Source organism: Panthera tigris, chromosome C1, assembly GCF_018350195.1.
Source record: "Panthera tigris isolate Pti1 chromosome C1, P.tigris_Pti1_mat1.1, whole genome shotgun sequence".
NCBI lineage: Eukaryota > Metazoa > Chordata > Mammalia > Carnivora > Felidae > Panthera > Panthera tigris.
Genome location: NC_056667.1, coordinates 101,367,907 through 101,390,373, shown reverse-complemented (window position 1 = coordinate 101,390,373; position 22,467 = coordinate 101,367,907).

Genomic DNA, 22,467 nt, shown 5'->3' with positions numbered 1-22,467 from the left:
TACCTGGTCCGTTATCAACATCCTGCACCAGCGTGGCAACTTTGTTACAATCAGTGAAGCTGCATCTTGTGTTAACACTTAAAGCCCATAACTCACATTAGAGTTCACTCTTGGTGGTGTCCATTCCATGGCTTATGACAAATGCATAGTGACATGCTTCTACTATTCCAATATCATATAGAACAGTTTCACTGAAAGTGAAACAGTTTCACTGAAAGTTCTCAGAACAGTTTCACTGAAAGTTCTCTGAAAGTTCTCTGAAAGTTCAGTGAAACAGTTTCACTGAAAGTTCTCTATGCTGCACCTAAGCCATCCCTGCCTCTCCCCTAATGCTTGGCAACCGCTGACCTTTTTACTACTGTGTTTATAGTTTTGCCTTTCTCAGAATGCCATGTTGGAATTATATGGGCACGCTTTTGGATTGGCTTTTCACTTAGTAACATGCATTTAAGATTTCTCCATGTCTATTCATGGCTTGGTGAGCCATTTCTCTTTAGCTCTGAACAATATTCCGTTGTGTGGATGTACCTCATTTTATCCATTCACCTACTAAAGAACATCTTGGTTGCTCCCAAATTTTGTTGATTATGAATAAAGCTCCTACAGATATTCACATGCGGTTGTGTGTGTGTGTGTGTGTGTGTGTGTGTAAGTTTTCTACTTATTTGGGTACAAACCAAGGAGCACAACTGCTGGGTTTCATGGTATGAGGATGTTTGGTTTTATAAGAAACTGCCAAACTCCCTTCCAAATCGGTTGTGTCATTTTGCATTCCTACCACTAACGGTGAGCATTCCTGTTGCTCTACATCCTCATCAACATTTGGGGTTGTCAGTGGTTGGGATTTTCTGCCAATGTAATTAGTATGAAGTAGTGTCCTGTTGTTCTAATTTGTAGTTCCCTAATGACATATGATGTGGAATATCATTTCATATGCTTATTTGCTATCTCTATGTCTTCTTTGGTGAAGTGTCTGTTCAGGTCTTTTGCTCATTTTAAAATCAGGTTATTCATGTTCTTTTTTTTTAAGTTTTAAAAATTTTTTAACGTTTATTTATTATTGAGAGACGGAGAGGCACAGAGTGTGAGCAGGGGAGGGGACAGAGAGAGGGGGAGACACAGAATCTGAAGCAGGGTCCAGGCTCTGAGCTGTCAGCACAGAGCCTGACGTGGGGCTCGAACTCACAAACTATGAGATCATGACCCGAGCCGAAGTCGGTTTCCTAACCAGCTGAGCCACCCAGGTGCCCCCAGGTTATTCATGTTCTTATTGACTTTTAACAGTTCTTTGTGGGATGCTTGAGTGACTCAGTCGGTTAAACATCTGACTCTTGATTTCATCTCAGGTCATGATCTCATGGTACCTGAGGGTACGTGAGTTTGAACTCCACACTGGGCTCTGTGCTGACAGCATGGAGCCTACTTATTCTTTCTCCATCTTTCTCTGCCCCTTCCCTGCTCATACTCTCTCTCTCTCTCAAAAGTAAAATAAATAAACATGATATGTATAGAAAAGAGTTCTTTATAAATTTTGGATAACATTCCTTATCAGATATGGATTTTGTCTTCTTATTCTCTCAACAATTTCTTTCTCAGAGAAGAAGTTTTTAATTTTAATGAAGTCCACATTATCAATTATTTCTTTCATGGATTGTGCCTTTGGTGTTGTATCTAAAAAGCCATTGCCATACCCAAAGTCACCTGGGTTGTCTCCTGTGTTATGTTCCAAGAGTTTTTTAGTTTTTTGTATTTTACATTTAGGTCTATGATCCGTTTTGAGTTAACATTTCTGTGAAAGGTATAAAGTCAGTGTCTAGATTCTTTTTTTTTTTTTTTTATGTGGATGTCAAGTTGTTCTGTCACTATTTGTTTAAGAGACAATCTTTGCTCTTTTGTCAAAGATCAGTTGACTATATTTATGTGGATTTATTTCTGGGCTCTTTATTCTGTTCCATGATAATCTATTTATTTATTCTTTCACCTATATACACTGTCTTGATTACTGTAGACTTATAGTAAGTCTTGGAGTTGGATAGTGACAATACTACAACTTTTTTCTTCTCCTTTAGTGTTGTGTTGGCTATTCTGGGTCTTTTGACTATCCATATAAACTTTAGAATCATTTTATCAATATCCACAAAATAACTTACTGGGATTTTTATTGGAATTGTATTGAATCTATAAATCAAGTTGGAAAGAATTGACGTCTTAACATATTGGGTCTTCTTATGTATAACATGAAACATCTTTCCATTTATTTAGTTTCTCTGATTTCTTTACTGAGAATTTTGTAGTTTTCCTTATATCTGGTACCCATTTTGTTAGATTTATACCTAACTATTTACTTTTCTTGGGTGGTAATGTGAATGGTATCGTGTTTTTACTTCCAAATTCCACTTGCTCATTACTGATATAGAGGAAGGTGATTGACTTGTTGTTAACCTTATATCCAGTAGTCCTGTTATAATTGCTTATTAGTTCTAAGGAGACTTTTTTGTGTGTGTCTTTTTTTGGATTTTCTACTTAGACAAATGTCATTTGGAAACAAAGACAATTTTATTTATTCCCTCCTACTCTGTACACATTTTATTTCTTTTTCATGTCTTTTTACTTAGGACTTTCAGTATCATGTTGAAAAGGGATGGTGAAAGGGGGCATTCTTGCCTTGTTCCCGATCTTAGCGAGACAGCTTTGAATTGCTCACCATTAAGTATGATGGTAGCTGTAGGTTCTTTGTAGATGTTCTTTATCAAGTTGAGGAAGTTCCCCTCTATTTCTCATTTGCTGAGAGTTTTTATTATGAATGGGTATTAGACTTTGTCACATGCTTTTTCTGCATGTATTTACATTATCATTGGATTTTTCTTCTTTAGCCTGTAAATGTGACAGATTACATTAAATGATTTTTGAATATTGAACCAGCTTTGCACACTTGAGATAAGTCCCATTTGGTTGTGGTATATAATTATTTTTATACATTGTTGAATTTGATTTGAATTTGAATGTTGAATTTGATTTGCTAATATTTTATTGAGTATTTTTGAATTTGAATATGATTGTTGGTTTGCTAACATTTTATTGAGGATTTTTGCATCTATGTTTTGAGAGATATTGAGCTGTAGTTTCCTTTTCTTGTGATGTCTTTGTCTGGTTCTGGTATTAGAGTAATGCAGGTCTCAGAATGACTTAGGACATATTCCTTTCATGTCTATCTTCTGGAAGAGATTGTAGAGAATTCATATAATTTCTTCCTTAAATGTTTGGTAGAATTCACCAGTGAACCCATCTGGACCCGGTGCTTTCTGTTTTGGAAGGTTATTAATTACTGATTCAATTTCTTCAATAGACATAGGCCTATTCAGATTGTCTATTTTGTCTTGTGTGACTTTGACAGATTGTGTTTTTTTAATTGAAGTATAGTTGACATACAGTGTTATATTAGTTTTAAGTGTACAACATAGTGATTTGACAATTCTATACATGCAATGATCACCACACCACACCACAGTAAGTGTAATTACCATCTGCTACCATACACAATTATTATTATATTATTGACTATATTCCTTATGCTGTACTTTTCATCCTGTGACTTATTTATTTTATAACTGGAAGTTTGTACCATTTAATCTCCTTCACCTATTTTGCCCCTCCCCCCACCCCTTTCCCTCTGGCAACCACCAGTTTGTTCTCTGTATTTATAAGTCATTTCTGATTTTGTTTGTCTGTTTCTTTTGTTTTTTAGATTACACATATAAGTGAAATCATACAATATTTGTCTTTCTCAGTCTGACTTATTTCACTTAGCATAATAACCTCTAGGTTTCCATGTTGTGACTGGCAAGATTCATTCTTTTTTATGGCTGAGTAACATTCCATTGTGTATATATACCACATCTTCTTTATGCATTCACCTATCAGTGGACACTCAGGTTGCTTCCATATCTAGACCATTGTAAATGCTTCAGTAAACATAGGGGTACATATATTTTTTCAAAGTAGTGTTTTTATTTTCTTTGGGTAAATACTCACTAGTGAAATTATTGTGTAACATACTTTAATTTTTAATTTTTTGAGGAAACTCCATACTGTTTTCCCTAGTGGATGCACCAAATTATATTCCCACAAATAGTGTACGACCGTCCCTTTTTCTCCACATCCTTGCCAACACTTACTATTTCTTGTATTTTTGTTACTAGCCATTCTGACTGGTGTGAGGTGATATCTCATTGTAGTTTTAATTTGCATTGCCCTGATCATTAGTGATGTTGAACATTTTTTCACTTGTCTGTTGACCATCTGTATATCTTCTTTGGAAAACTGTCTATTCAAGTCTCCTGTCCATTTTTAAAATCAGAACATTGGCTTTTTTGGTATTGGGCTATATGAGTTCTTTATACATTTTGGATATTAACCCAATATTAGATATATCATTTGCAAATATTTTCTCCCATTCTGTAGGTTGCTTTTTTGTTTTGTCGATGGTTTCCTTCACTGTGCAAAAGATTTTTTTAGCTTGATGTAGTCCCATTTGTTTATTTTGCTTTTGTTTCCCTTGCCTGGGGGACATATTCAGAAAAATATTGCTAAGGCTGATGTCCATGAGTTTACTATCTATGTTTTCTCTTAAGAGTTTTATGGGTTCAGGTCTTATATTTAAGTCTTCACTTTGTTTTGAGTTTATTTTTGTGTGTGGTGTGAGAAAATGGTCCAGTTCCGTTCTTTTGCATGTAGCTGTACAGTTTTCTCAGGACCATTTATTGAATAGACTGTCTCTGTCCCATTGTATATTCTTGTCTTCTTTGTCATAGATTAATTGGCCATAGAAACATGAGTTTATTTCTGGGTTCTCAAGAGTTCCATTGGTCTGTGTCTATTTTTATGCCAGTACCATAATGTTTTGATTACTATAGCTTTGTAGTATGGTTTGAACTCTGGCCTGTGAAACACCCAGCTTTGTTTTTCTTTCTCAAGATTACTTTGGTTCTTTGGGGTCTTTTGTGGTTCCATACAAATTTTAGGATTTTTTTGTCTTAGTTCTGTGAAACATATTATTGGTATTTTGATAGGGATTGCATTGAATTTATAGATTGCTTTGGGTAGTATGGACATTTAGACAACATTAATTCTTCCAATCCATTAGTATGGTAAATCTTGCCATTTACTTGTGCATCTTCAGTTTCTTTCACCATTATCTTATAGTTTTCAGAGTACAAGTCTTTCATTGCTTTGGTTAAATTTATTCTTAGGTATTTTATTCTATTTGACGATATTGTAAATAAGATTGTTTTCTTAATTTCCCTTTCTGCTATTTTGTTATTAGTGTATAGAAATGCAAAAGATTTCTGTGTATTGATTTTGTATCCTGCAACTTTACTGAATTCATTTATTAGTTATAACAGGTTTTCTCAGTAGAGTCTTTAGGGTTTTTTGAATATTTATTTTGGAGAGATTGCAAGCAGGGGAGGGGCAAGAGAGGGGGACAGAAGATCTGAAGTGGGCTCTGTGCTGACAGGCTGACAACAGTGAGCCTGATGTGGGGCTTGAACTCACAAACCCCAAGATCATGACATGAGCCAAATTTCGACACTCAACCAACTGAGCCATCCAGGTGCCCCAGGGCTTAAATATATATATATATATATATATATATATATATATATATACACATACACACACACATATATATATACATATATATACACACACACACATATATATATATATATATATATATATATATATATATATATATTCTTCCTTACTGCTTTGGTTGACCTTTTTTCTTTTCTTGTCTGATTTCTGTGACTGGGACTTCCAGTACTACGTTGGATGAGAGTGGTTGAGAATGGGCATCCTTGTCTTATTCCTTATCTTAGAGAAAAAACTGAAAGCTTTTCAACATTGAGTGTGATGTTAGCTGTGGGTTGATCTATATGGCCTTTATTATGTTAAAGTATGTTCCTTCTATACCCACTTTGTTGTTTTTATCATAAATGGATGTTGAATAATTTCAAATGCTTTTTCTGCATCTATTGAGATATTCATATAATTTTATCTTTTATTTTATTAATGTGATGTATCACATTGATTGATTTGTGTATATTGAGCCACACTTCCACCCCTATAATAAATCCCCTCTGATCATGGTGGATGATTCTTTTAATGTATTTTTTTAATTTTTTTTAATGTTTATTTATTTTTGAGGGAGAGACAGAGCATGAGTGGGGGAGGAGCAGAGAGAGAGGGAGACACAGAATCCGAAGCAGGCTCCAAGCTCTGAGCTGTCAGCACAGAGCCCGACATGGGGCACGAACCCATGAACCATGAGATCATGACCGGAGCTGAAGTCGGGTGGCTTAACCAGCTGAGCCACCCAGGCGCCCCTTAATGTATTTTCGAATTCAGTTTGCTAACATTTTGTTGAAGATTTTTTTGCTCTAGGCTCATCAGGGATATTGGTCTCTAATTTTCGTTTTTGTAGTGTTTTTGGTTTTGGCATCGGGGTAATGCTGACCTCATAGCATGAATTTGGAAGCATTTCTTCATCATCCATTTTTTGGAAAAGTTTGAGAAGGTCAGGTATTAACTGGTCTTTAAATGTTTGGTAGAGTTTACCAAACGTCTGAAGCCATCTGGTTCTGGACTTTGGTTTGTTGAATTTTTTGTTTACCGATTCAATTTTGTTGTTAGTGATAAGGTTTTTTTAGATTTTCTATTATTTCATGATTCAGTTTTGGAAGATTGTATGTTTTTAGGAATTTGTATTTTTTCTAAGTAGTCCAATTTGTTGGCATATAATTTTTCATAGTACTTTCTCATAATTCTTTGTGTTATTGTGGTGTTGGTTGTGACTTCTCTTTCATTCCTGATTTTATTTATCTGGGTTCTCTGTTTTTTTCTCGATGAGTCAAGGTGAAGTTTTATCAGTTTTGCTTATATTTTCAAAAAACTAGCTGCTAGTTTCATTGATCTTTTCTATCTCTCTCTTTTTTTTTTTAGTTTCTATTTGATTTATTTCTGTTCTCATATGTATTATTTCCTTCTTTCTACTAACTTTGGACTTTTTTGCTCTTCTTTTTCTATTTCCTGTAAGTTAGATTATTTGAGATTTTTCTTGTTTCATGAGTTAGTCCTGTGTCATTGTAAACTTCCCTCTTTAGGACCACTGTGCCCCAAAGATTTTGGAACGTTGTGTTTCTATTTTCATTTGTCTGAAGGTATTTTGAAGTTTGCTTTTTGATTTTTTTATTGACTCATTGGTTGTTTAGTAACATGTTTGGCCTCGTTGAATTTCTGTCAGTTTTTTCTTATAGTTGATATCTAGTTTTATACCATTGTGATTGGAAAAGATGCTTGACATGATTTCAGTCTTTTAAAATTTATTGAGATTTGTTTTGTGGCCTGTCATGTGATCTATTTATCCTGGACAATGTTCTATGTGCAGTTGAAAAGAATGAATATTCTGCTATTTTTGGATGGAGTTTTCTATATATATCTGTTAAGTCCATCTGGTCTAATGCATTGTTCAAAGCCACTATTTCCTTATTGACTTTCTTTTTTTTTTTAATTTTTAAAAAAATATATATATTTTTTAATTTTTTTTTAACGTTTATTTATTTTTGAGACAGAGAGAGACAGAGCATAAACGGGGGAGGGTCAGAGAGAGGGAGACACAGAATCTGAAACAGGCTCCGGGCTCTGAGCTGTTAGCACAGAGCCCGACGCGGGGTTCGAACTCACAGACCGCGAGATCATGACCTGAGCTGAAGTCGGCCACTTAACCGACTGAGCCACCCAGGCGCCCCAAAAATATTTATTTTTATTTTTGAGAGAGAGAGAGAAAGAGAAAGAGAGAGAGAGATAGAGTGTGAGTAGGGGAGGGTCAGAGAGAGAGGGAGACAGAATCCAAAGTATGCTCCAGGCTCTGAGCTGTCAGCACAGAGCCCAATGCGGGCTGTGAACTCACAAACCAGATCATGGCCTAGGCCGAGGTGGGGCAGTTAACAGATTGAGCCACCCAGGCGCCCCTCCTTATTGACTTTCTGATTGGAAAACTGTTTCCTTTTTGATTTTTTGTCTGAATCATCTATCCATTGATGTAAATGGGGTGTTAGAGTCCCCTGTTATTATTATATTACTGTCAATTTCTCATTTTGTAGAATATCTGTTAATATACTTTATATATTTAGACGCTCCTACGTTGGATGCATAAATATTTCTGATTGTTATATCCTCTTGGTAGATTGATCACTTTATTGTTATGTGCTGCCCTCTTTCCTCTTGTTAGCATCTGTTTTAAACTCAATTTTGTTTGGGGCGCCTGGGTGGCTCTACTGGCTAAGCATCTGACTCTTGATTTCAGCCCAGGTCATGATCTCATGGTCATGATCTCATGGTCGTGAGATCAGGGCCCACTCTGGGCCCCATGCTGGGCCCCACATTGGACCCTACCTTGGGCCCTGCAATGCACTCTGTGCTGGATGTGGAGCCTGCTTAAAATTCTCCCTCCCTCTTCCTCTGCCCCTCTTCTGCACGTGCTGTCACATGAATTCTCACTATCTCTCTCAAAAACAAGCAAACAAAAACAACAACACACACACACACCATTATTTTGTCTAAGTATTGCTACCCTAGGGTTTTGTTTTGTTTTGCTTCCATTTGCGTGGAATATCTTTTTCCATCTCTTCACTTTTAGTCTGTATGTGTCTTTATATCTGAAGTGAATCTCCTGTAGGTAGCATATAGATGGGTCTTGTTTTTTTATTCATTTGGTCACCCTATGTCTTTGGACTGGGGCATTTACATTTAAAGTAATCATTGATAGGTATGTACTGCCTTTTTGTTCATTGTTTTATGATTGTTTTTGTGGTTCTTCTGTTTATTTTTCTCTTGCTCTCTTCCTTTGTGGTTTGATAGCTTTCTTTAGTGTTATGCTGGCATTCCTTTCTCTTTATTTTTTGTATATCTATTATAGGTTTTTGGTTTGTGGTTACCATGAGGTTAACATATGACATCTATGAATATAGCAATTTATTTTACATTGATGTTTGTTTAAGTTCTCAAATACATTCTAAAAGCACTACATTTTTACCCCCCACTCTCTCTTTTATATATATGATGCCATATTTTACAGATTATTATTTTGTGTGTTTCTTACCTAATTTTTATAGATATAATTTTTACTACTTTCATGTTTTAACCTTCATACCTGCTATATCAGTGATTGATCTATTACCTTTTCTATATGTTTGCTTTTATTAGTTAAATTGTTTCCTTTCATAATTTTCTTACTTCTAGTTATGGCCTTTTCTTTTCTGATGAAGGAGCTGGAGGCAGGCTGAGGGGCAAAGCACAAGCTAGTATTCACACCATGCCCTGCCCCCAGCTGGGACGTATATGATATTCCTTGGACACTCCTGACAGCCCCAAAACAAGAAAGGACAAAAAGAAAAATCTCTACCAGTTTACAAGAAAAAGGCAATCCCGTCAATAGTTTAAAGTCCAGGAACTCCCTACTGTTTTAATGTTAATGCTTTGCTAGAGGGAAAGACATTAGCTTGACAATAGCTAGGCCTCCAGTAAGTCTTTGGCACTTGAAAGTCTCTTTGGAAACTCCCTCTTGGCTTTATCTCCCCAGACTCCCCGGCTCTTCCTGCCCACGGATCCTGTCCCTGTGCTTTAATAAAATCACCTTTTTTTGCACCAAGGATGTCTTTAAGAATTATTTCTTGGGTGTCAGCTCCAGACCCCATGAGCTGCCCCCCCATCACCCTAAAACTTCATCATTTTCCACTTAAAGAAGTCCCTTTATTTTTTATTTTTTTTAAAGTTTATGTGTTTATTTTGAGTGGAGGGGTAGTGGGAAAGGGGCAGAGAGAGAGGGAGAGGGAGAGTATCCCAGGCAGGCTCCACCCTGTCAGTGCAGAGCCTGATATGGGGCTCGAACTCACAAACTGTGAGATCATGACCTGAGCTGAAGAAGTCAAGAGTCAGATGCTTAACCGACTGAGCCACTCAGGCACCACAAGAAGTTCCTTTCATACTTCTTGTAAGGCTGCTTTAGTGGTGATAAGCTTCTTTAACTTTTGTCTTCGAAACTCTTTATCTCTCTTAATTCTGAATGATAACCTTGCCAGGTAGGGTATTCTTGGTTGTAGGCTTTTTTTCCTTGCAGCATTTCAAATATATAATGCCCCTGTCTTCTGGCTTGCAAAGCTGCTGCTAACAAATCAGCTGATAGTCACATGAGGTTTCTCTTGTACATAACTGTTTCCTTTTTCTTGCTGCTTTTAAGATTCTCTCTTTATTTCTAGGTTTGACATTTTAATTATTACTTGTTTTGGTGTGGACCTCTTTGGGCTCATCTTGTTTCTGTGCTTCCTTGTCCTTCCTAGTTTGTTTCTTTCTCCAGGTTAGGGAAGTTTTCCGCTATTATTTCTTCAAATAAATTTTCTGCCTGTTTATCTCTGTCTTCTTCTCTGGAAACTTTATAATGCTTGATGTTGTCACAGAAATCCTTTAGCCTGTCCTCTTTTTTTTAATTTTTTTTATTTTGCTGTTCAGCTTGGTTGCTTTCTACTACCCTGTCTTCCAGACCACTGATCTATTCTTCTGCATCCTCTAATTTGTTGTCGATTCCCTCTAGTGTATTTTTAATTTCAATTATTGTATTCTTCAGCTCTGACTGCTGCTTTCTCATATTCTCTATCTTTTTGTTGATGTTCTCACAGACTGTATCCATTCTTCTCTCAAGTTCAGTGAACATCTTTATGACCATTACTTCGGACTCCTTCTCAGGCAGATTGCTTACCTCTGTTTCATTTATCTTTTTCTGTGGTTTTGTTCTGTTCTTTTGGAATGTATTACTTGGAACATATCTGTCTTCTCATTTTTGTCTGATTCTCTGTGTTTGTGTGTATGTCTTTGGTAGATCAGCTATGTCTTCTGATCTTGAAAGTCACAGTCGTATGTAGAAGGTGCCCTGTAGTGCCATAGTGCCATACTCCTCATCACCAGAACCAGCTGTCCTCTGTGTGGGCTGCATGTGCCCACCTGTTATGGCTGAGCTGTGACCCTTGTAGGTACACGGTGGGTGGGCTGGCCCTCAGCCTAGCTGTCTGTAATGACTGCCCCTGGTATGCAGGTGTGGAGTTAGCCAATCCCCCTTTGGAGCAGGAGTTGCTTTGGAGGGGTGCCTGTCCTGGCCAGAGCTGACTACTGGGTGTGGTGGGGCAGTAGTCACTTCAGGGCTGGGGATGCTGGTCCCGACTAAACCTGACCTGGTGTGACAGAATGGGAGCTGCTCTGGAGGGGCACCTGCAAGGGTTGATGGTCTGGGTGAGGTGAGTTCACAAAGGAGCACTGGGGTGGGGCAAGCAGCACTGGCAAGTAGATGGGGAGTGTCAAAACTGCCTCCCACAAATATCTAGGTATCTAGGTATCTGGGCGAGGGAGGGCAAGGAAAATGGCACCTCCCAGCACTTTGGTTCCTAGAGAGATCTCCTGCGGGTCCTTGACCCTCTGGCACATACCCTAAAATGGGTCAGTATGTATAGCCCTTTGTGTACAAGCTAGCACCTTTCAAACCGCAGCTTCTGTGCTGGGTCTTGGGTTGAGTGATAAAGTGTACTGGCTTTTTAAGGGTGAAGACTCAGTTTCCTAAAGCCCAACTGCTCTCCGGGAGTTCAAGCCTTACTGATTTTCAAAGCCAGGCTCTATGGGGACTCATCTTCCCAGTGCAGGCCCCCAGAGCTGGGGTGCCCACTGTGGGACTTGATACCCTTGTTCCTGCTGCTTGTGATGCCCCTCCCACCGTGGGTCACCGCACCAGGGCTTCGGTTTCTGACTGTGCCTCTTTCACCCTTCTCAATGTGGCCTTCTCTTTATGACTTCAGTTATGGGAGATCTGTTCTGCCAGTCTTCAGATCGTTTTCAGAGTGAGTTGCAATATGTGTAGTTGTTGCTTTGGTGTGTCCGTGGGAGGAAGTGAGTTCAGGATCCTCCTTTTAATATTGTAGATTTCTAGCAGATAACATTTCGTTGGGTCTCCTTTTTTGATTCACTCAGAATCTCTCTTTTTTAATTGGTTTGTTTAGACCACTTTTGCTTAAGGGGAGTGTTGATAATAGTTGGATTAATGTCTACCATATTACAAGAAATAACATATGTTGGCAAGAATGTGGAGAAAACGGTGCAGTTGGTAAGACCGTAATGTTGGTGCAACCATTATGGAAAACAGTATGAGACCCCCTCAAAAAATTAAAAGTAGAACTACCACATGATCCAGCAATTCCACTTCTGAGTATTTATCCAAAGAAAATGAAAACGCTAACTTTAAAAAGATATGTGTGTCCCATGTTCAGAGAGCCAATATATGGAAACAATCTTAAGAATCCACTGGTGGATGAATGGATGAAGACATCGTGATACACACACATACACACACACACACATTGTTCAGCCACAAAAAAGAAGGGAATCTGGGGTGCCTGGGTGGCTCAGTCAGTTAAGCATCTGACTTCAGCTCAGGTCATGATCTCACAACTTGTGGGTTCAAGCCCCACATCAGGCTTTGTGCTGACAGCTCAGAGCCTGGAGCCTGCTTCCGATTCTGTGTCTCCCTCTCTCTCTGCCCCTCCCCTACTCACACTCTGTCTCTCTCAAAAAATAAATAAACATTAAAAAAAAAAAAAGAAGGGAATCTTGCCATTTGTAATACCGTGGATGGACCTCAAAGGCATTATCTAAATGAAATAAGTCAGACCGAGGGAGACAACTACTTCAAATCCTCTAATACGTGGAATCTAAATAACAAAAACAAAACAGCCAAGCTCATAGATACAGAGAACAGATTAGTGAGTACCAGAGGTGGGGGGAGGGGTGGGAGAAATGGGTGAAGGGGGTCCACAGGTTAAAAAAAAAAAGAATTAAGGAAGCAAAACTATAGACAGAAGATCAATAGTACAATAGCAGGTGAAAGAAATGACGGGGTCCTAGGTGGGAGCCAGTATGGAGAATTCGTCTAAGGAGCTAAACCATGCAAGTGTGGCTGAAATGCCAGAGCATGGAGACAGTGGAGTTAGATGAGATCGCAGAAGTGAGCTGGGGCCAGAGCATGCACAAACTTGAGAGAATTTCGTCATAATGATTTTGGCTTTTCCCTAAGAGCAGAGTGAAGCCCCAAAGGGAATTTAAGTCATGCAGTGGCATGAGGAGAATTGCATTTTTAAAAGGTCACTCTGGATGCTATACAGAGAACAGATCAGATTAGATGTGATTTGATTGGAAAATCCAGAGAAAGAATTTTGAAAGTCTAAAAGATAGGATGGTAACCTGCGTTAAAGTCACGGTATGGAGGTGGAGAGAAGATCATGGGCTCAGGAGAGATAAAAGGAAAGATCACATCGTCCTCTTTCCAGACCACATCCCAGGCACACAGATCATGGTCCTAACACCACTGTCTGGGTCATGATACCCCTGAAAGCCCATTGAACCTTCTGGTTCAAACTCACACCCCATATTCCATGCTGCGCTCAACTGATTTCATAAGAGGCAGGAGAAAAACAGTTTGTGACATGTCATAATACGCATACTTTTCCCCCTGGAGCTGGCACATGGTGGGTGGTGTGATGATCCCTGATGGCCAGCAGGCCACATGTTTGAGGGAAAGGGCAGACACCTGCCCGATCTGCAGCACTCTCTCCCACTTGTCAGGACTATTACAGACGACCAGTCGGTCAGAACTTCCCGCGAACAGTTCCATGAAATGACCCGTGTCCTTGAAAGAACGCATTAACCTTTTAAAATGCAGCACCCACAGCCCAACACAAAGTCCAGGGTGATAGTCCTCCAAATAATGATAATAAAGACAGAGTGGCAGGGATTATCTCGTATTAGCGGGACACCAGACAGGAAAGAGGAGAAAGAGCATGAAAACAGACGTTTTGTGGATTATGCTTAATATTTTAATTAATTAATTAATTAATTACTTTTCAATTTACACCCAAATTAGTTAGCATATAGTGCTACTATAATGAAGTCAGGAGTAGATTCCAGCGATTCATCCCCTGTGTATAACACCCAGTGCTCATCCCCACAAGTGTTCTCCCTAATGACCCTTACCCATTTACCCCATTCCCCCTCCCACAACCCTTCCAGCAACCCTCTGTTCTCTGTATTTAAGAGTCTCTTCTGTTTTGTCCCCCTCCCTGTTTTTATATTATTTTTGCTTCCCTTCCTTTGTGTTCATCTGTTTTGTATCTTAATTTCCTCATGTGAGTGAAGTCACATGATATTTGTCTTTCTCTGACTGGCTAATTTCACTTAGCATAATACCCTCTCGTTCCATCTGCGTAGGTGCAAATGGCAAGATTTCATTCTTTTTGATTGTCGAGTATGCTTAATATTTTATACCATTCGTTACTGGTCTAAATTGGGTTGCAGACTGTAACCTGCAAGCTAAGTCCAGCCCATCATCTGTCTTTTGAGTAACGTTTTATTGGAACACAGCCACGCCCATTTGTTCACGAGCTTTGTCTATGGTTGCTTCCAGGCTACAGCAGCAGGGTTAAGTAGATACAAGACTGTATGGCCCACAAAGCCTAAAATATTTACCATCTGGTCCTCTGGAGAGAAGTGTGCTGACCTTGGTCTATCTGTAAACAGAACTTGTTGAAGAGAGTAGTAGTCTTTCGTTAGGCAACTTTTATGCCCAGTTCGTGATGTCCATGCATATGGTTACTACTCATATGGCAACCTTTGAATACAAAGTCCATTTAGTACTAATAACAGGTGGAGATGGGATTGTGGCTTCTTCTTGAAGTCCAAAAAGTAGGCCAAATGTTGCTCTCAGAGTACTTATTTTTGTGTGTTTGAATAGCCAAGGCTTTTACTTTAAAAAACAGATTTTTAAATTAAGCGCTCTTTGAAATAATAATGAGCCAGGGAGAAAATTGTTTTTTGAAACTCAGAAAAGGCTTCTTTACCCCGACACTTGATAAACAAATTTCTCAAAATTTCAAGCTCCGTCCAATTGCCTTTAGTTCCCCGCAAATGTACAGTCCTCTAACAGAAAATCTGCTAAATAGTAAGGAGCCCATGGTGGTCTGTGTCATTTCAAGTGACTATGTAATATCTGTTTAACACAAAAAACTTAGTTGTAATCATCCTGTTGCCCTAGGCAAATTGCCATTCCATTCCTACTCAACAGTCCAGTATAAAAATAGCTATGTGCGTATGTGTGTGGGTGCATGTTTACATGTACACACATACCGTATTTATTGCCTCTGTTCTTTGTTCTTATTTTTGTCTTCCACTCTTCTCCTGCCTTTTGTGGTTTTAACTGAGCATCCATATTATTCCATTTCCTCAGCATATCAATTATATTTCTTGTTTTAGTGGTTGCTCTAATGTTTGTAATATACATTAACTTACAACTAATCCAACTCTACTTTCAAATAACCCTATACCATTTCATGGGTAGTGTGAGTACTTCACGATAACAAAATATTTCCAATTCCTCCCTCCTGTCTTTTTTTGCCATTTCTGTCATTCATTTCACTTGTACACAAGCATATATATTAAAACAATGGGACACATTGTTACTATTGTTATTTTGAGTAAACTCCTATCTATTAGATTTATTAAGAATAAGAAAAATGAGGGGCGCCTGGGTGGCTCAGTCGGTTAAGCATCCGACTTCAGCTCGGATCAGGATCTCACGGTCTGTGAGTTTGAGCCCCGTGTTGGGCTCTGGGCTGATGGCTCAGAGCCTGGAGCCTGCTTCCCATTCTGTGTCTCCCTCTCTTTCTGCCCCTCCCCCGTTCATGCTCTGTCTCTCTCTGTCTCAAAAATAAATAAACGTTAAAAAAAATAAAAAAAAAGAGTAAGAAAAATGAAAGTTTTTATTTTACATTCACTTATTCCTTCTCTAATGCTCTTTCTTCCTTTGTGTAGGTCTGAGCTTCTGACCTATATTATTTTCCTTCTCTCTGAAGAACTTTTTAAAAAAGTAATCTCTATACCCAACATGGGGCTCGAACTCATGGCCTTGAGATGAAGTCTACCAACTGAGCCAGGCAGGCACCCCTGAGGAACGTTTTTAAAAACATTTTTTAAAGTTCATTTATTTATTTTGAGAGAGAGAGAGAGCACAAGCGGGGAAGGGGCAGAGAAAGAAGGAGAGACAGAATCTCAAGCAGGCTCAGTGCTATCAGCGCAGAGCCTGACATGGAGCTCAAACTCACGAATTGTGAGATCGTGACCTGAGTGGAAACCAAGATCCAAATGCTTAACTGACTGAGCTACCCAAGCGCTCCTTTTAAAACATTTTTTCCAGGGTGAGGTTCCTGGTAACAAATTCCTCAATTTTTGTTTGTCTGAGAAAGCCTTTATTTCTTTTTTACTTAGAAAAGATAATTTCGCAGGGCATAGAATTCTATGTCAGTGCTTTATTTTTTCTCTCAACATTTTAAATATTTTACTCCACCCTCTTTTTGTTTGTATGGTTTTTTGTTTGTTTGTTTGTATGGTTTTTGAGGACAAGTTGGATGGAATTCTTATCTTTGTTCCTCTAGAGCTACTATTATGTGCCCCCACCCTGGCTTCTTTCAAGATTTTTCCTTTTAATCTTTGATTTTCAGAAACCGGAAGATAGTGTGCCTGCTTGTTGTTCTCTGAGCTTCTTGGATCTGTGGTTTGGTGTCTGACATTAATTGGGAAGAAATCCTTAGCATGGCTTCAAATATTTCTTTCTTCCTTTTTCTCTTTCTTCTTTTTTCTGGTAGTCCCATTACTCATACAGTACACCCTTTACAGCTGTCTCACAGTTTTTGGATATTCTGCTCTGGGTTCTTTTTTCAACATTTATTTCTCTTTGCTTTCTTGGTTTTGGAAGTTACTGTTGACATATCTTCAAGCACAGAGATTCTGTCCTCAGCCATGTCTAGTCTATTAATGAGCCCATCGAAGATACTCTCCACATTGGTTAGTGTCTCTGAGCTCTAGCATTTCTTTTTGGTTCTTTTTTAGAATTTTCATTTCTCTGATTATATAACCCATCTGTTCTGGCATGTTGTCCACTTTGCCATTAGAGTCCCTAGCATATCAACCATAGTTATTTTAAATTCCTGGTCTGATAGTTCCAACATCCCTGCCATATCTGAGTCTGGTTCTGTCTCTTCAGATAGTATCTTTTGCCTTCAGTATGCCTTGAGATTTTTTTGGTTCAAATTTTTTTTTTAATTTTTGAGAGACAGAGACAGACAGAGTGTGAGCGGGGGGAGGGGTAGAGAGAGAGGGAGATACATAATCCAAAGCAGGCTATAGGCTCTGAGCTATCAGCACAGAGCCCGATGCAGGGCTACACTCACAAACTGTGAGATCATGACCTGAGCTGAAGTTGGACACTTAACCAACTGAGCCACCCTGGGGCCCCAGAAATTTTTTTTTATTAAAGCCAGATATGATGTAATGATGGGTGTAATAGGTAAAAGGAACTCTGGTAAATAGGCCTATAGTGATGTGGTGGTAAGGTATGTGTATGCGTGGGGGAGTGTTCTATAGTTCTGTGACTGGTCTCAATCTTTTGGTGGGCTTGTGCCCCCGAACTGTGACTTTTACTAGTGTTGTTCAGTCTCCTACCTTCCCCTTAATGTGGGGCAGGGTGGCTAGAGGAGGATAGAGTTGGGCATTTCGCACCTTTCAGGTTAGTTAAGTTCTGATAAACCCTGGTAGGTTAGGATGTGGGAAAATGGTTTCTCATGAGGGTAGGCTTGTTGAGAACATAATGTTCTGGCATATTGCAAAATGGTTACTTTTTCCCTCCACCTGCTAGAAGCCCTAGGGGATTTTTCTCGGATGTTACTGTGAGAATCTGGTAGCATTCCTACAGGTAGAACAAAAGTATGAGGGAAGGGACCTTTTTTAACTCTTGGAATTGCCCACAGAGCCTCCAGCATTTCATCAATTACAGTTCAGGTTTTCTGCCCCCAGTACTGGTTTTCATGGAGGTTTCTGCTCAAATAAGTTGTGCTTCTCTGTATTTGCCTGTGTCTCCACTTTGGGGACAGTGGTTTTCCCTATGACCTCACTCTTCTAAGTTATCTAGGGGAATTGTTGATTTTTCAGTTCGTTCAGCTTTTTACTTGGCTAAAATGGAGTGGTGACTTCCAAGCTCCTTATACCCTGGACTGAAAATCAGAAGTCCCCCATATCATTTATTTTCACAGTGAGAATCCAAGAAGATTAGTATTATTTAATAGGTAAAGACAAAGACATTTTGAGTCTTACCAAACATCTTGAGGACAGTGGAGCCAGAGTCTGAGTCCAAGCAGCCTGGCCCTGGGATGACCCTGAAGCTGATTCTCTTTATCAGGACACAGTGCTTATCACTTAGATACCCAGTATTCTGTTCAACTGTTCAAAGCTTTCCATTGGAGAAGGTTTATTTGCCTTCCTTACCCATCCGTTTTGATGTAGGACATTTTGGGGGGTCAAGGAGTCCCTTGTGAGACTGAATATGCATCTCTTCAGATGACTATAGACATTCCTCTGTCCACGCTTCTGAGGCAATGAGAACAGCCTTTTGGTACTGTCTTTCTACTATCTTGCTCATTGCCCTTGGAATCTTGGATCTAGCTCTCTGATTCCAGAAGGAAAAGCAACCTAAAAAATAGCACACACGTGTCTGTGCAGTTATCACCAAGATGGATATACAGGGAGAACTTGTACTAGATTCTCTTGGAAAGGAAGCTACCTCCATTTTCTGCAGACCAAATTGCCTGAGTGCCATATGCCATTGTGATTTGTTTCGCTCTTCTCCCAAACCAATCTGGAATGACACAGCCAAGCCCCCAGCAGGTGATTTCAGGGTTAAAGAGATGATCTGGTCATCAGCACCAAGTGCCACTGTATCTGATGCTGAGTCCTAATGGGTGACAGGGGTGTGAGGGCTGAGGAGTAGGCCAGAAAGGAGCAAAATCTATCTGGGTGAGATCACATGCTACATGAAGTGGGTTATAACCATGTATAACATGGGTTATATACTTCTCTCATGAGTCTGCCTACAGCCTGCCCACCATAGAGTCCATGTTCTTGGGAACCCTTGAGTAATAGAATCTTTCTCAGACTTTAATCTCTTCAGGTGGTTTAGCTCTTTGGTACTTTATTGAAAAAGCCTACATCTGTCCAGTAGGATTATATAATATGACTGAAGTAAAGATCTCTCTCATTTACTGGCAAAGGACTTCTATGGTCTTTTAAAATTTGTTTCCAGAGTCCTCAAATCTCTTGTGTCAAAACTCTCTTTATGCTACTTCTCCTGGAGGTCAGTGCACTGCCCAGAAAGACATTATTTTATGGGTTGGAAGATCCTGTAGTATCGTAGGTCATGAACACAAATATTTTAGGCTTTTTTTGCTCCTCTGTTCTCTCATGTCTCTGGCCTTGGCTCTGTGAACTAAAGTAAAAGAGTTTCCCGAGACTGCTGGTAGCAGTAAATGAGTTGGGCTACACCAGGATCACCCCTGACCTATATCCCTGTTTGATATTGTGAAACTTCCATCTTTTTCAAGGCACACGGTGCTACTCTGATCCGTGCGTTGAGGGTAATCTTGGCTTCCTGTCCCATAGTGAAACTGACTGCCAGGCAGTTGCCCCCAGATGTGCCACTTCCTTAGCGTGTCCCTAAACTTTTAGCACAAGCACCCCATCCTTGCTGCAAATTAGGACTGCTCTTTGGCCTCAAACTGACCATCAGCACGCCAGTGCAGGGGCCAGTTCAAAATTTTAACTGAATAAAAAGTTAGGGTCTAACACAAGGATCATGGTCAATTACCCTTTTTCTTTCCATTAATGACATTCAAATCAGCCGCTCAAGCCTCTTTTCAAAGACCACAATTCTGTAGCGTACCTAGTATTCTTCTAAGTATTCTAACTACATTTGCTTTAGTTTCTTTTTTTTTTTTTTAAGTTTTTATTTATTTTTGAGAGAGAGAGATAATGCATGTGGGAGAGGGACAGAGAGAGAGGGAGACAGAGGATCCAAAGCGGTTTCTGCGCTGGCAGCAGTGGTCCCGATGTGGGGCTCGAACCCACGAACCACCAGATCATGACCTGAGCCGAAGTCAGAAGCTTAATTGACTGAGCCACTCAGGCACCCCACACTTGCTTTACTTTCCTTCTTTCATCTGGTTGGCCTGTCTTGCCCTGTTTGACAGACAGTACGGTTTTTGTTGAGGGAATCTTTTCTAGGGATAGCTCTTCTGCCGAGAGTGCAAAATTTCATAGTTATTTCATAGAGATATAGACGGTGTGCAAAACATCTGCTAGTAATTTCAGTAACTGAAATAACTAGCAGATTATTTTGAATACCTAGCATATTATATTGATCTGCCTTTAAGATCTTTTATTCTGAGAAGAATCAAAGGGGTTGGTGATATGGGAGTCTGGGTGTTCATGTCCCTTGACTCTGGGTTCTGAATACAGCCCAGTGCAGGACTGTCTATTAACACATAGTTTATTTCCTTTCTAAATATGTAGGTGGCACATGTTTCGTATATCTGGGTTAAGCAATAGCTATAGCATTAGGAGTTATGATCAGGGAGGTTGCTATGGGACCACTCTCTCTTTCAGTGCGTTCCCTGCCATCTAATGCTCCCTTGACTGGGCCCTTGGGTACGTGGGAGAAGTTGGGCAAAAGTGGGACTGTACTATGGCATGAGTTCCTGCAGAAATGTGTCCAGCCCAGAAATGAAGGGAAACTTTCTATGTCTTCCGGATTAGGGAGTGACCCATTCAGCTTGGTTCTGTCCTAACACACTGTCTTCCTTGGGGAGTGCCATCGTTCTCCAGATGTGACAATGCAGTTTGATCCAGCTTCTCCTTTCTTTTTTTTTTTTTTTTTTTTTTTTTTAAATTTTTTTTTTTTCAACGTTTTTTATTTATTTTTGGGACAGAGAGAGACAGAGCATGAACGGGGGAGGGGCAGAGAGAGAGGGAGACACAGAATCGGAAACAGGCTCCAGGCTCCGAGCCATCAGCCCAGAGCCTGATGCGGGGCTCGAACTCACAGACCGCGAGATCGTGACCTGGCTGAAGTCGGACGCTTAACCGACTGCGCCACCCAGGCGCCCCTAGCTTCTCCTTTCTGAATGAAGTATTTAAAAAAAATATGCACTCAAAGCCTGCTATGGCCTTGGGCATGGTTGGGGCTCTGGGAATGTCGTGGTGAGCAAGATGGATCCAAGTCCCTGTGCTGCTACAGATGAACAGTAAACACACAAAGAATAAGTTAATGGCAGATTGCAGTGAGTGCTGAGAAGGGGAAGCCAGGGTGGCATGGGCCAAATGGAGCTTGCTCTAGATTGGATAGTCATAGAAGTCTCACCTCATGGGGGAGGGGTGATATTTAAGCTGAGATCTAAATGTCAAGAAAGATACAGCCATGGGAAGAGTATGGGGAAGGATATTTTATACAGAGGGAAGAGTAAGTGTGAAAGTCCAGAGGCAGGGAAGAGTTTTGCTTGTTTAAGGAATAAGAGGGAGACAGTATGGCTGGGGCATGGTGAGCAAAGGGTAGAGTGCTGGAAGGGTCTGCAAGAACCAGACATGCAGTGCCCAAGGAAGAGCTGGGGATCAGTTTGCATTTCCACTAAATGAAATGGGAAGCCACAGAAAAGCTTTGAACAAGTGAGACAGAGGATTTGCTTGTACTTGAAAAACAATCTCTTTGGTTGTTGGATAGAGAACAGAATGTAAAAAAGGAGCAAGACCACAGAGAAATGAGTCTGGGGGCTATTTATTTACAACGTTGATTTCCTTCCCTAACTTTCTTGAAGTCTACAATGTCAGATCTTAGTGAGGTGCCCCTGCTTTAGGAGGCTATTTTAGCTGGCTACTGGTGTAGGGGTTACCCTGAGAGGGTATCTATTCATTTTTTTCATCTCTCCTTTCATCCATTTATCTTTAGTCTGTCCACCCATCCATCTGTCTACCCAAATATCCATCCATCCATCCATCTATCTTACAGGTATTCATCAAGATTCTGCCAAATGCCAAACCCAGTATCAAGTGTACAGCTTCTTGCCTGGAGCCATGTACAATCTACTAGTGGAAAAAGACATGCAACTAACTAACTAAATAAACAAACATATCGTATTATAATAGGTGTTGTAATAGCAGAATGTGTGAAGTACAATAGGAAGAAATACCTAGAAAGTAGCCCATAGTAAGGATAGGTGACATTTGTGCAAGGTTTTGAAAGATGAATAGAAATTTGCCAAACAATAAAAGCTACCATTTCCTAAACTTCTACTGGGTGCTAAGCATTGCACTGTAAGGTTGACATACGTTATCTCATTTCTTTCTCTTGACCTCGCCGGCTAGGTAGAGAGATTGAAAAAACTTTCCCATTGCAGAGCTGGTCAGTACCAGTCCTGACTGTTAAATCCAGGCCTGTGTGGCTCC